Genomic DNA, 15,502 nt, shown 5'->3' with positions numbered 1-15,502 from the left:
GATCACTTGAGGTCAGGAGTTCAAGACCAACCTGGCCTACATGGTAAAACCCCATCTCTACTAAAAATACAAAAATTAGCCGGTGTGGTGGTGCCCACCTGTAATCCCAACTACTCAGGTGGCTGAGGCACAAGAATCACTTGAACCCCTGAGGCGGAGGTTGCAGTGAGTTGAGATTGCACTACTGCACTCCAGCCTGGGTGACAGAGCAAGACTCTGTCTCAAAAAATAATAATAATAAATAAAAACAAAAATAGAATTTAACTTTCAGGATTCCATGTGACCCTTTGAGATAACTGTGCTATTGTCAAACCAAGAGACTGAGAATTTCTGCAGCGTACATTACATGACGATGTTTGAGTAAGAGGAGCTGAGGTAACTGCTAGAGGTGAGTGGTGGGTACCTGAGGTTTTTATTAATTCTTTTTTTTTTCTTCTTCTTCTTGAGACAGAGTCTTAGTCTATCCCCCAGGTAGAGTGCAGTGATGCAAAATCAGCTCACTGCAACCTCTGCCTCTCGGGTTCAAGCAATTCTCATGCCTCAGCCTCCTGAGTAGATGGGATTGCAGGCATGTGCCACCACACCTAGCTAATTTTTTTATATTTAGTAGAGATGGGGTTTCTCCATGTTGACCAGGCTGGTCTTGAACTCCTGACCTCAGGTGATCTGCCCTCTTCGGCCTCCCAAAGTGCTGGGATTACAGGCGTGAGACACTGTGTCTGGCTCTGAGGTTTTTATTATATCATTCTATCTACTTTAAGTATACTTGAAAATTTATAAATAAAAAGCTAGAATGAAGATGAGCTCCCAATAAAAGAAAAAGTGTTAAATCAGTTTCCCTGAGCAAAGCATTTGTTGGTACATATTCTTGAAGTTTCAGTAAGTCAACTCAGAAAAGAAGGAAGCCATTTTCTTGTAAATATTTTCCTTTATAAATTATATTTCTGATTTTATTTTTGTTAAAGAGAGTGGCCTAAAACACAATAATGATTTAATCTCTTTTCTGCTAAGTAGGCCTTGGCCTGCTACACACCTGAGTGAGAGAAACTCAGGGGAATCTAGGCAGGAGGCAGAGTGTTGATGAGTCAGCCTGTGGCACGCTTTCTTTGACTGATACTAAATCAAAGCTGCAGTTAATGACTAGGCCTGCTTCCTTCTTGCCCAAGTACTTGTTTTGGGAGTGACAATAAGATTGAAGGTGTAGCTATTAATAGACTCTAACGCCTCCTTCTTTTTCTGATAGTGTTTGTTTCAAAAGTCCAAGTTCTGCTTGTGGACACTTACGTAAGTCATTATTTGGATAATCATTTTCTTATTGAAACTCCATTGGTGGTTTCAGTTCAATGAAAAATGATGTCTTCTTTCCTGACCTAAACCATTTGAATAGGTTGTTTATACATTCAGTTGTGCCAAGCCTAGTCTTCCCTCACAAAGGCTGTGTTTTGCTGGTCTTTGGGTGATTCATTTACTATATGCACATAAAAATTATAGTTCACAAAGTTGTTGTAAGAATTAATTAATGTTCGCTGTGCACTTGATGATCCTCAGATGAAAGGCACTGAGGAAGTGCAGTGTGTCTACATAAAATAATAAGACCAGTACACATTATAGAGAATGTTGGGCTCTTTATGAAAGGTAGAGCATTAACTCTAAGTAACTCTAGATAATTCTAAAGTTATCTTTGTTAGTGTTTGGAGAAGAATCAAACAATATTTGGAGGAATACAATGGAACTCAAGAGATTTTCAGGTGTATAGGGAACCAGCAAAAAAAAAAAAAAAAAAAAAAAAAGAAGGTAGTATCCACAGTGGCTCATGCCTGTAACCCCAGCACTTTGGGAGACTAAGGCTAGAAGATTGCTTAAGGCCAGAGGTTCAAAACCAGCCTGGTCAACACAGTGAGACCCTGTCTCTACAAATAAAAAAATATATATATGTGTGTGTATATATGTTTATATTTGTAAAAACATGTATATATATGAACATATATGTTTTTTCTTTTGAGACAGAGTCTTGCTCTGTTGCCCAGGCTGGAGTGCAGTGGCGCAATCTCGGCTCACTGCAAGCTCCGCCTCCCAGGTTCACACCATTCTCCTGCCTCAGCCTCCCGAGTACCTGGGACTACAGGTGCCTGCCACCATGCCCAGCTAATTGTTTTGTATTTTTAGTAGAGACTGGGTTTCACCGTGTTAGCCAGGATGGTCTCGATCTCCTGACCTCGTGATCTGCCTGCCTCGGCCTCCCAAAGTGCTGCGATTACAGGCATGAGCCACTGCACCCGGCTAAGAAAAAAATTTTTTTTAATTAGCCGGGTGTAGTGGTGTGCACCTGTAGTGTCAGCTACTTGAGAAGCTGAGGTGGGAGGATTGTTTGAGCCCAGGAGTTCAAGAGGTCAAGGCTGCAGTGAACTATGATTGTGCTACTGGACTCCAGCACCAGCCTGGGCAACAGAGCAAGACGTGGTCTCTGAAAAAAAAAAAAAAAAGGTAGTATCCAATAATTCTCTTGTAGACTAATAAAATACATCCTTTTTGCTTTTGGACACCTAAATATCAAAAACAAAAAAAGAAAGAAGTGAAAAACAAAAGTATACGCTTAATGTTCAAAGAATGCAGCCTAAAAACCATAATGAAGATTCTTGATTCTTGAGATTTTTTCCTATTGAGATATGCATTTATTAACTAGTCAAAAAGAGTTTATAGGAAGTATTTGAGCCAGGCACAGTGGCTAATGTCTATAATCCCAGTGCTTTGAAGGCTGAGGTGGGAAGATCGTTTGAGGCCAAGAGTTCAAGACTAGCCTGGGCAGGCCGGGCGCGGTGGCTCAAGCCTGTAATCCCAGCACTTTGGGAGGCCGAGACGGGTGGATCACGAGGTCAGGAGATCGAGACCATCCTGGCTAACATGGTGAAACCCCGTCTCTACTAAAAAATACAAAAAAAAAACTAGCCAGGCGAGGTGGCGGGCGCCTGTAGTCCCAGCTACTCGGGAGGCTGAGGCAGGAGAATGGTGTAAACCCGGGAGGCGGAGCTTGCAGTGAGCTGAGATCCGGCCACTGCACTCCAGCCTGGGAGACAGAGCGAAACTCCGCCTCAAAAAAAAAAAAAGACTAGCCTGGGCAATATAGCAAGACCCCTCTCTACAAATAATAAAAAATTAACACCGGGCACAGTGGCTCGCTCCTATAATCCCAGCACTTTGGGAGGCCAAGGGGGGCAGATCATCTGAGGTCAGGAATTCGAGACCAGCCTGACCAACATGGAGAAACTCTGTTTCTACTAAAATTACAAAATTAGCTAGGCATGGTGGTGCATGCCTGTAATACCAGCTACTCAGGAGGCTGAGGCAGGAGAATCACTTGAACCCGGGAGGCGGAGCTTGCAGTGAGCCGAGATCACGCCACCGCACTCCAGCCTGGGCGTCTGAGCAAGACTCCGTCTCAAAAAAAAAAAAAAAAAAAAACTTAGCTAGGCGTGGTGGCACACGACAGTAGTCCTAGCTATTTGGGCATCTTAGGTAGGAGGATCATTTGAGCCCAGGAGCCCAGGAGGCTGCTGTGAGCCATGATCATGTCACTGTACTCCAGCCTGGGTGACAAAGTGAGGCCTTGCCTCAAAAAAAAAAAAAAAAGAAAGAAATATTTGATCTGATTTCAGTCCTCAAAGTTTTACATGCGAGTTGGGGGAAGACAGTTCAATGAGAGGGTAGGAAGATAGAATTGGGTCAACATGGCCAGCACGGTGGCTCATGCCTATGTAATCTCACCAATTCGGAGACTGAGGGGAGTGGATCACTCTCAAGTGACCTCATCAGGAGTTCCAGACCAGCCTGGCCAACATGGTGAAACCCCGTCTCTACTAAAACTACAAAAAAATTAGCTGGGTGTGGTGGCACACGCCTGTAATCCCAGCTACTCGGTAGGCTAAGACAGGAGAATCACTTGAACCCAGGAGGCGGAGGTTGCAGTGAACTGAGATTGCACCACTGCACTCCAGCCTAGGCGACACAGTGAGACTCCATCTCAAAAACAAACAAACAAAAAACTGGAGACCAAAATGCTTGGGATTAGATTTTGGATTTTTCTGGATTTTAAAATATTTGGTCCAGGCGCAGTGGCTCATGCCTTTAATCCCAACACTTTGGGAGGCCAAGACGGGCAGATCACCTGAGGTCAGGAGTTCGAGATCAGCCTTACCAATATGGTGAAACCCCGTCTCTACTAAAAATACAAAAACTTAAGGTCCAGCGCGGTGGCTCACACTTGTAATCCCAGCACTTTGGGAGGCTGATGTGGGTGGATCATGAGGTCAGGAGTTCAAGACCAACCTGACCAAGATGGTGAAATCACGTCTCTACTAAAAATACAAAAAATTAGCCAAGCATGGTGGCGGGTGCCTGTAATCTCAGCTACTCAGGAGACTAAGGCAGAGAATTGCTTGAACCTGAGAGGCGGAGGTTGTAGTAAGCTGAGGTCGTGCCACTGCACTCCCGACTGGGCGACAGAGTGAGACTCTGTGTTTTAAAAAAAAAAAAAAAATTGTGTATACATAATGAGATCTTTCAGGGATGAGACCTAAGACTAAATATGAAATTCATTTATGTTCCTTTTCTTTCTTCTCCTTCTCCTTCTCCTTCTCCTTCTCCTTCTCCTTCTCCTTCTCCTTCTCCTTCTCCTTCTCCTTCTCCTTCTCCTTCTCCTTCTCCTTCTCCTTCTCCTTCTCCTTCTCCTTCTCCTTCTCCTTCTTCTTCTTCTTCTTCTTCTTCTTCTTCTTCTTCTTCTTCTTCTTCCTAGAGGGAAAAAAAAAAAACCTGTCAACCAGGCTGGAATGCAATGGCATGATCATAGCTCACTGCAGCCTTAAATTATTAGGCTCTTGGGCTCAAATGATCCTTCTGCCTTAGCCTCCCAGTAGCTAGGACTACAAGTACAAGCTGCCACGCCCAGCTAATTTAAAAGTTTTTTACAGATGAGGTCTTGCTACATTACCCAGACTGACCTTGAACTCCTGGCCTCAAGCGGATTTTCCTGTCTCTGCCTCCTGAGTAACTGGGATTACAGGAGCTAGCCGTGGTGCTCAGCTCCTTTATGTTTCATACATACTTTATACACAGAGTCTGAAGTTAATTCTACACAACATTTTAAATAATTTTGTACATGAAACAAAGTTTGTGTACATTGAACTGTCAGAAAGCAAAGGTGTCACTGTCTTGGTTACCCATGTGGACAACATGTGTGTGTTTGGCATCACCATCATTCCTGACTCAAAATTTATGTGCTATTGACAAACAATAATTTTCTGACACTTATTTACACAAAAGTAAATTCACACACAAGTGGGAGGGTCTTGTTTCCTTTGAGGATGCTGAATAAACTGTGTTGTGCATCTGCATTTTGACCCATTACATGAGATCAGGTGTAGGATTGTTCACTTGTGGCATCATGTCAGTACTGAAAATATTTCAGATTTTGGAGTATTTTTGATTTTGGACTTTCAGATTAGGGATGTTCAACCTGTATTACCTCTCAAATTTTCTACTTCCCTTGCTGCAATTCCACTCTCACTAGTAAACTCTCTGGTTTTCCAGGGCCCCTGATGGCAGGAAGAGGGAGCCCCAGAGAGCAGTAAGAGTTTCCAGACGCTGGAAAGAGAAATGCCTTATGACATTATGGCCAGTTCATAAGTGTCCCGAGTTTGGTCAGTGTGAATTGCCTTCAAGATACTATTCATGTCTGGGTAATGGAGAAAATCCAGTTTACGAATCTCCAAAGCTGAGGAGCAGTCACCAGGCAGTGGTGATCTTGCCAAGTACTCTGCTAAGGAGAGCCTGCCAGAACCCTTAAGCCATACTTCCACTCAGTGCCCCAAATTGTTACACACTTCCACTTGACAACCATCTGTCCTGATCTGACCACACCAGTAAAGCCATATAGTGCAGTAGTCAAGAGAGTAGACTTCAGAGCTAGGCAGCTGCAGTTTGAATCATGACTCTGTTATTTTTCATTGTCACCTTGGGCAAGTAGCCAACCCTTCTGTGCCTGTTTCCTCATATGAAATAGGATACTAAACTGTGCCTGTTTCCTCATATGAAATAGGATACTAAACTGTGCCTGTTTCCTCATATGAAATAGGATGCTAAACTGTGCCTGTTTCCTCATATGAAAGAGGATGCCTACTTCACAAGGATGTTATGAGGAGCTAGGATAAGTAAAATGATTCAGACAGTGCCCAGCATATAAGTGCTCAAAAAATAACAATTATGCAAAAAGCAAGTTCCGGGTAGGACTATGATAAAACTAGTTTAGCCCCAGTCTCCTGACTCGTTTTGGTAAAATATTAGGAAAAAATTGTAGAACTTATTTACATTTTGTGATTATTTGTTGCTTTCCCCATTTTCGCCTATTTCTTTTGCCTACAAATTCGTTTCCCCATAGCAATTAACAGTGATTCCTTAAAAAGGAAAAGGGCCTCTGGCCTTTTTTTCTAAGGTAATTGAGGGTGGTTAGAGAAGGCTGAAGAGATGGTTTCCTAGACAGCCTTGTGAGGAGAAACATAGATGGTGTGGTGGCAACTGTGTAGGACAAAGGAATGCAGGACAAATTATATAAACCCCTGAGGGAAGAAATAAGTTGTCCAAAGGTGTTGCTGGATCTCAAGATTTGCTTTTTTTTTTTTTTTTAGAGACAGTATCTCGCCACATTGCCCAGGCTGGTCTTGAACTCCTGGGCTCCAGTGATCCTCCCACCTTGGTCTCTCAAAGTGTTGGGATCACATCCAGCTTTCATGATCTCCTTATGAACAAGAGCTGCTGATTTAAGCTTGGCCCAATGCTTACTCCCAGCCTACAAAGAGACAGCCTCCAATTGTTCAGTAGATAAAGTTGTTTGTAATACAAGTAAACTCTTGGTTAATGCCCAAGGATGTGCTTTTTTATGTGGCTATTTTCCTAGGGTATCGAAATACATTGTATCCCATATATTCTTTGGGTGATTTAGAACACTGATGAATTTTTTAATTCACTCTGACTTTCAATAAATTTCTATATTTTATTTAGTTTTTAGAGACAGAGTCTTACTCTGTCACTTAGGCTGCAGTGCAATGGCACGATCATAGCTCACTGAAGCCTCAATTCCTGGGTTCAAGTGATCTTCCTACCTTGGCCTCCCAAGTAGCTAGGATTACAGGTATACACCACTATGCCTGGCTAATTTTTTTTTTATTTTTTTGTAGAGACAGGGATCTCACTGTGTTGTCCAAGCTGATCTCAAACTCCTGGCCTCAAGCAATCCTCTGGTCGCAGCCTCTCAAAGTGCTGGGATTATAGGCATGAGCCACTGCACCCAGCCCAATAAATATTTCTGAGTCTTCAACCTCTTGTGAAGGTCAAAACCAAACTGATCTCTTGGATTGATTCCAAAATCTCCACTGAGTATACTTGAAAATATGTTTTTGCATTTTCAATAATATTGGGTAATTTTTCCTCCTACTCTTTAGCAGGACGACTTCACAGTCCAGATCCTGCAGCAGACTGCCAAGCTCAATTTCCAGCTCTCCCACAGTTTTGATGAGTGACTGCTGGGCGGTAACTTAACCTTTCTCTTTCCTACATTTCCTCATTTGTGAAATGGTGATAATAGTAATAATACCAATATATAAAGCTGTTGTAAGAATTTAGATGAGTTAGTACATTTAGAACAATGCCTGACACATCCTCAGCACTCAATTAAGATTAGCTGCTAGCTGGGCATGGTGGCTCATGCCAGTAATCCTAGCACTTTGGGAGGCTGAGGTGGGCAGATCACTTGAGGTCAGGAGTTCGAGACCAGCCTGGCCAACATGACAAAACCCTATCTCTACTAAACATTAGTCGGTCGTGGCTAGGCACAGTGGCTCACACCTTTAATCCCAGCACTGTGGGAGGCCGAGGCAGGTGGATCACGAGGTCAGGAGTTCAAGACCAGCCTGACCAACATGGAGAAACCCCATCTCTACTAAAAATCAACAATTAGCAGGGTGTGGTGGCATTTGCCTGTAATCACAGCTACTCAGGAGGCTGAGGCAGGAGAATCACTTGGACCCAGGAGGTGGAGGTTGCAGTGAGCTGAGATCACGCCACTGCACTCTAGCCTGGGTGACAGAGCAAGACTCTGTCTCAAAAAAAAAAAAAGAAAAAAAATGGAAAAAATCTAAAGATGCCTTAAAAACTGTTTTAGGTTTTTATATCAGTTGCAGGAAACATAAGTACACTCAGATTATATCAAGTAGTAGATGGTTTACTAAACAGATATTCAGGGAAATTTTTTTATAGAACTGTAATTTTATAAAAGTATTTTATCAATAACACATTTATAATTTTAAAAATTGTATCAATATTGGATGACAAAGAATACTACCTCCTTGTATTTTTCTTTTTTCTTTTATTATACTTTAACTTCTAGGGTACATGTGCACAATATGCAGGTTTGTTACATATGTATACTTGTGCCATGTTGGTGTGCTGCCCCCATCAACTCGTCAGTACCTATCAACTCGTCGTTTACATCAGGTATAACTCCCAATGCCATCCCTCCCCTTTCCCACTTCCCATAATAGGCCCCAGTGTGTGATGTTAAAAAGATATTCAGGGAAATTTTAAAAAGAAAATAAAGATGAATCTTAGCCACAAATCTCAGTCAACCAGGAAAATAGGAAATGGCAAGATCACTGGATTACACAGGAATAATGTGAATCTGAATAGAGCTGAAATGGACAGAGTTAATACTGTGGTTTCTGAACTAAAAACTTCTTCAGGATTCAGCACAAATAAAGCATCCTCTCTGCTGCAAGAACTTGACAACATTTCCTGAGTGCTCAGCTATTAACATCATATCTTTTCTCTATGATTCTGTTTCTCTCAGGGTGACTTTCTGCCCTTGCTTCTAATACCAACTAATTGACCCCCTAAATCTATAGATCAAACACCAGATAGATTGTTACTAAGGACCTGACGACAAAGCTCTCACTCCAAGTTCTTTCATAGGGAGCCAGCCAGTCAATAGCTTGCCGTTCTTGGGCCAATGGCACTCATCTGGTCCAGTCAAGAGGAACAAACACATCCACTTACTCTGATACCCAAGGATATTGCATTGTTAAAGATTTCCCTAGAAAGAGGCTGTGGGTACAATTAGCCCTTCTAGTGAAATAGACTATTCTTTGAATACATATACATAAATATACGCATATGTATATATATCAAAACAGGGTCTCACTTGCTCACCCAAGCTGGAGTGTCGCGGCGCCATCTTGGCTAACTGCAACCTTGACCTCCCAGATTTCAAGCAATCCTCCTGCCTCAGCCCCATAAGTAGCTGATACTACAGGCGTGTGCCAACATGCCTGGCTAATTTTTGTGTTTTTTTGTAGAGATGGGGTTTCACCATGTTGCTCAGACTGGTCTTGAACTCCTGAGCTCAAGCAATCCACCCTCCTCAGCTTCCCAAAGAGCTAGGATTACAGGCATGAGCTACCATGCCCAGCCCTGTTCTTCGATTATAGTTGAAGCATGTAAAAATGTTTGGTGGTATTATCAATGACAGAATTCAAAGCTTTAAGCTAAAAATAATAATAATAGTAATAGTATTTTTAGTCTCTCACCAGTAAGATTAGATATTATCAGAATGAGAAGAGAGGTCCTTCAGTCCAAACTAGCAATATCCTATCCATGACACTGGCCAAGACAATGTCCATACCAACAGGGTCCTATCAGGCTTGTGGAAGATACTCTAAACACTTAAAACAGACAAAGTTTGATGCACGGAATTAGTTACATAGTTTTAGAAGGGGCAATCCAGAGATTAGCCACCAACAACACTAGCTTAAAGAGACAAAGAGAAAAATGTTTTACAGGGGCCCAGGGACTAGGGTTACCTGATGGAAGCCTGTTCAGCCTCAGCTGGGGCCATGAAGGAAATAGCTGTTGCCCAGGATTCCACCTGAAGCAGGAGGAAGAGAATCAGCAAGAAGTAACTTGGCTTCTTTTTCCTCCTGCTTAGCCAAGCACACCAGGAAGGCAGCTGACAGAGGAAGGCCAGTCCTTACTGTGATTCAGAGATCAAGTAAAGCAAGAAATGGATCTGGAGGTAAACAGGCTCAGGACCAGCCCTGTATCTTATCATTAACTGAGTCAAATGGGTTATTACTATCATTAAAAAAGAAAGCCATTCAAGCTTCAGATTAGCTAAATTTACTTGAGATAGCCAAGAGAGTCAGCACTGTTATAATATAGACTGAGTATATTGGAATGAGTAGAACTGGCTTTGAATCCCAGTTCTGCTATTTACTCTGTTTTATTTGGAGTGAGTTATTGAACCATCCCAAACCTCAGTTCCTTATTCTGTAAAATGGCAATAATAATATCCATCTTCCAGTATTGTAAAGATTCAATATAATGAATATAAAGCTTCTAGACGTGGGGGATGCTTTCTTTTTATGATGGTGGGCTCAAGTGATCTGCCCTCCTCAGCCTCCCAAAGTCCTGGGATTACAGGCATGAGCCACTGCACCTGGCTAACAAGGAAATCTTGCCATGTCCCTCTTTAGCCTTTCAGACTTTGCTCTTAAAATAGAGAATAGCCCGGTGAGGTGGAGCTTGCCTGTATCCTAGCTACTAAAGAGGTTGAGACAAGAGGATCACTTAAGCCCAAGAGTTTGAGGTTACAGTGAGCTATGATCGTGTCACTGCACTCCAGCCTGGAGTGAGACAGAGTGAGACCCTGTATCTCCTAAATAAATAAATAAATAAATAAATAAATAAATAAATAAATAAAGAGTAGGGTTGCCAGATTTAGCAAAGTAAAATATGGGATGCTCAGTTAAATTAGTTTTATATTTTTTATTTATTTATTTTTTGCGACAGAGTTTCACTCTTGTTGCCCAGGCTAGAGTGCAATGGTGCGATCTTGGCTCATGGCAACCTCCACCTTGGAGAATCGTCCAAGCAATTCTCCTGCCCCAGCCTCCCAGGTAGCTGGGATTACAGGTGCAAGCCACCATGCCCAGCTAATTTTTATATTTTTAGTAAAGATGAGGTTTCACCATGTTGGCCAAGTTGGTCTCAAATTCCTGCCCTCAGGTGATCTGCCTGCCTCGGCCTCCCAAAGTGCTGGGATTACAGGCGTGAGCCACCGCTCTTGGCCTAAATTTTAATTGCATATAAATAATGGATAATTTTTTCAATTTATGTTCCATGTAATATTTGGGACATATACTAAAATACTATTGTTTAATTAAAATATAAATTAGTTTGACATCCTGTACACTATCTGACAAACTTATCTTAAAATAAAGCTCAATTAAATGATTTGAAGACATTGAAAAAATAAATTAAATAAACCTCAAAATCTCTACTTTGGCTTCAAGGTCTACCTGCCGGACTCTGTGGCATCTTCTTTGTTTGCTAGGCTCCCTCTGAATCTCTATACTTTCTTTAGCCAAACTGGATTTCTGAATATATCACACTTTGAATATACCACACTTCTTCCTACCTCAGAGATATTGCACATGCTGTCGTCTGCCTGAAACATTGTACCCCTCATTTGCCTAGCTAATTCCTACTCATCCTTTCACTTCAGCTTAAACACCACTTTCTTGAGGAACCTTCTCTGTTCATCAGACTAGGTCAATTCTTACTGCTAAAAATCCCATGTACTTTGGCCTTCAGGACACTCAACATACTTGTGGTTATTTAATTATAAGTCTTCTATCTTCCACACTAAACTATAAGCTTCTGAGGGACAGACCGTGTCTGTTTTGTTTACTGTTATATCAACATAGCACGACTGGACACAGTGGCTCATGCCTATAATCCCAGCATTTCGAGAGGCTGAGGCAGGCAAATCACCTAAGGTCAGGAGTTTAAGACCAGTCTGGCCAAAATGGTGAAACCCTGTCTCTACTAAAAATACAAACATTAGCCGTGTGGTGGCAGGCGCCTGTAATCCCAGCTACTCGGGAGGCTGAGGCATGAGGATCATTTGAACCCGGGAGACAGAGGCTGCAGTGAGCTAAGATGGTGCCACTGCACTCCAGCCTGGGTGACAGAAAAACAAACAAACAAACAAAATAGCACGGTGTCTATGGTGTTATGTGGCACATAGCAGGTTACCAAATATTTGTTGTGATTATGATAAAGTGAATGCAAATTAATTTTGTTCTGTGACTTTTATATCATCACTTGAGAACATTTGTGACTCAATTTAGATGTTGCAGAAACAAGGTTAAGTTTCTTTGCAGAAAAAAAAAAACATAAATGAACATTTCAATTTTGGTAGTTAAAATATTTTTGCAAAAATGTAGAAAATAATTATTTTTCCATGTAATTTTAGCAAGGAAGGCTTTGATTGCTTGATTGCCCCAGATGAAATGTTTGATTAGAAAAATTCTTGTTAAGAATTCAAGGAAAAAAAAATATTTTTTGTAATAGTTTTTAGCCAAGAAAGAGATTATTTTATTCTTCTTTTTCTCCCCTAGTATATAAATCCTGACTAAGAGAGAAGTTGATATGGAGACTTTCCCCTTGAGAAATTACTGCAATATTAGTTTTAAACTAGACACTGAACATTCTTGGCAGATGGGTAAAAAGTTCAAATCAAAAGCTTGAAAGGACGGCTTATTTGGGAATAATAAATGAACTGAGTTAACAGAAGGAAACATGTCGTTTAGGATACCTTCACTTCGATTTAAGTGAAATGGATACAGATGTACCTTGAAATTTTGAGACTCTGACAACTGCAATCATAAAAATCAGGGCACAGAAAAAGAAAAAACATGGAGAATTCCTTTAAACTGAGTAAAAGGTGTCTCTCTGAGAAACAGAAAAATAGATTATTTATGCAGTCCCTTGTTTTCTACACTCTTTCTCCTAAAGGTCAAACTATCTCAGTGGCTAACTTAAGCAGAATAGGAATTTACTAGGAGCAAACTGAGTAGCTCAAAGTTTCTTTGTTTCTTTTGTTTTTTTTGAGATGGGGTCTCACTCTGTTGCCCAGGTTGGAGTGCAGTAGCATGATCTTGGCTAACTGCAGCCACAGCCTCCCAGGTTCAAGTGATCCTCCCACCTCAGCCTCCTGAGTAGGTGGGACCACAGGCACACACCACCATGCCTAGCCTTTTTTTTTTTTTGTATTTTTGGTAGAGAAGGGGTTTTGCCATGTTGCCCAGACTAGTCTTGAACTCCTGAGTTCAAGCCTCCTAAAGTGTTGGGATTACAGGCCTGAGCCACCGCACCTAGGCAGTTCACAGTTTTGAAGAACAGGAATTGAGAGAACCTAGATAGCCAGAATCACAGCTAATGTCAGCCTTGAAATGCCCTGGTAAGGGTACCATTGCCACTGCCAGTGGATGCTGGCCATCACCTCAGGGATTGCTACCATCAGACTCTGATGTCCCACCAGACTCTTGGTACCAGCGCTGCTAGTGGGATGAATTCTACTTAATTCTGTGTAACTCACAGCAGATTCACAGTCCCAGCTAACAACATCTATAGTCAACCAAGCTTAGATCACTTTCCTTCACCCTAGTTGGGTGTGTATTTTGTGTTTGGCAGATTAGGGGAGGGCATTTAGGCAAGTATCTGAACTTTCCCAGTCCTTATAGTGGGAGAAGAGACCCTGCCATCCACTAAAACTCCCAAATGGAGAATTCCCAAAGAAAGGGAGGAGGAGAGAGTCAGATGCTCCTCAGCCAAAATTACTAAGTTCACAACACTTGCCCATCCCTCAGGGCTATATAAGAACCTTGCCCTATCCAACAGCTACTACTGCATCCTTTCCACCATTGTAGGCAGTAGGTTACTAAATTACCAATAACTTTATTTAAACATACCTATACACACATGCGCACACATCCACACAGATGGATCCCCTGGCTTTTCCCTGAAGTTTACTATTCCTATTGAGACAGAAGACATTTTTCTTTGTTCCAGGTTAAAGGTAATGAGCATTGCTATCATTAAACTCAATCGTAATATAGCCCCTAAACTCAGGATAAATCAGACAGTAATGTATTTTGATGAAGAAATCAGTGTTGAGAGAAGGTAAATTCAGCCACGTGGAAAGCCATGAAGTACTATTTAAAGGATCCCTTTTTAAAAGATGCTCCCTTACAGCCTCTTGCTGAAAAAAGGGAGCTACACTGGGGCATCATTCTCTTCTTTACATTGGTTCCTGAATGGGTCCTTATGTTCCTTTTATTTTATCTGATATTTGTAAATGGAAGCGTTAGGAGAATCTGGCCATTCCTGAACTCAGTTTCACATGTAGTCTTGTATAGTCATTTGTTTATGTGATAATTACTCATGCAGGATTACTTATAAATATTATGTCTGTGTTGTTGTTTTGAATGACTAATTCTTTGGAAGGCAGGAGCATTGTCTGTTTAATTAACTGTGTATTGCACCAAACACTGTAAGGCTTTTAATGCCGCCATTGAATATAATAATAATATACTTTCCCTGGCTATAACAAATAAAATCTCCCTCCATATAAGAAAGCATTGGCAAGTAATTGTCTGGGGACCAAATCTGGTCTGCCACTTCCTTTTGTCTGTTTTTATAAATAAAGTTGTATTAGAAACACTCATTCTTATTTGTTTACATATTGTCTATAGCTGCTCTAAAACTACAATGACAGAGTCAAATAGCTGTGACAGAGACCATATGCCACGTAAAGCCTAAAATATTTACTATCTGGCCATTTACCAAAAAAGTTTGCTGACCATTGCCCTATGTCAGTGGTTCTCACCCGAGAAGATAGGATGAAATCACCTGTAAAATCCAAAAAACATAAAGACGCCTGGCCCCACACCAGCACTCCAAATCAGAATCTCTAGAGTCAGAGCTGGAGACACATAGTTTTTGTTGTTGTTGTTGTTGTTTTGTTTTTGTGACAGGGTCTCACTTTGTGTCCCAGGCTGGAGTGCAGTGGTGCAAACACGGCTCACTGCAGCCTCGACTTCCCCGGGCTCAAGTAAACCTCCCACCTCAGCCCACCAAATAGTTGGGACTACAGGTGTGTGCCACCACATCTAGTGAATTTTTGTATTTTTTGTAGAAACGAAGTTTTGCCCTCTTCCCCAACCTGGTCTTGAACTCTTGAGCTCAAGCGATCCACCTGCTTCAGCCTCCCAAAGTGCTGGATCACAGGCATGAGCCACCATGCCTGGACCATAGTTTTTAGAAGTTCACAGCAAAATTGAGAACCACCAGCCCAATGCTATGTACAGTACCTAGTATAATTTTAATAACTCTCATTCATCAAGTGCCTAATAGATGTCAGGCATTGTACTAGATGTTCTACATATATTTTCTCATTTTAATCTCCATAAAATAAATTTCACAATCCTTGTATTTTACATCAGATACTTTTGACAAATCTTATACTCAAGGAAAGTGAACATTTCTAAGGTTAACTTGTACAAGATCACACAGCTAGTAAGTAGTGGAACAAGGGCTTGAACTAGATCTTTCTGCC

This window comes from Macaca nemestrina, chromosome 1 (genome assembly GCF_043159975.1).
Source record: "Macaca nemestrina isolate mMacNem1 chromosome 1, mMacNem.hap1, whole genome shotgun sequence".
Classification (NCBI taxonomy): Eukaryota; Metazoa; Chordata; class Mammalia; order Primates; family Cercopithecidae; genus Macaca; species Macaca nemestrina.
Note: the sequence above shows the minus strand (reverse complement) of the source record.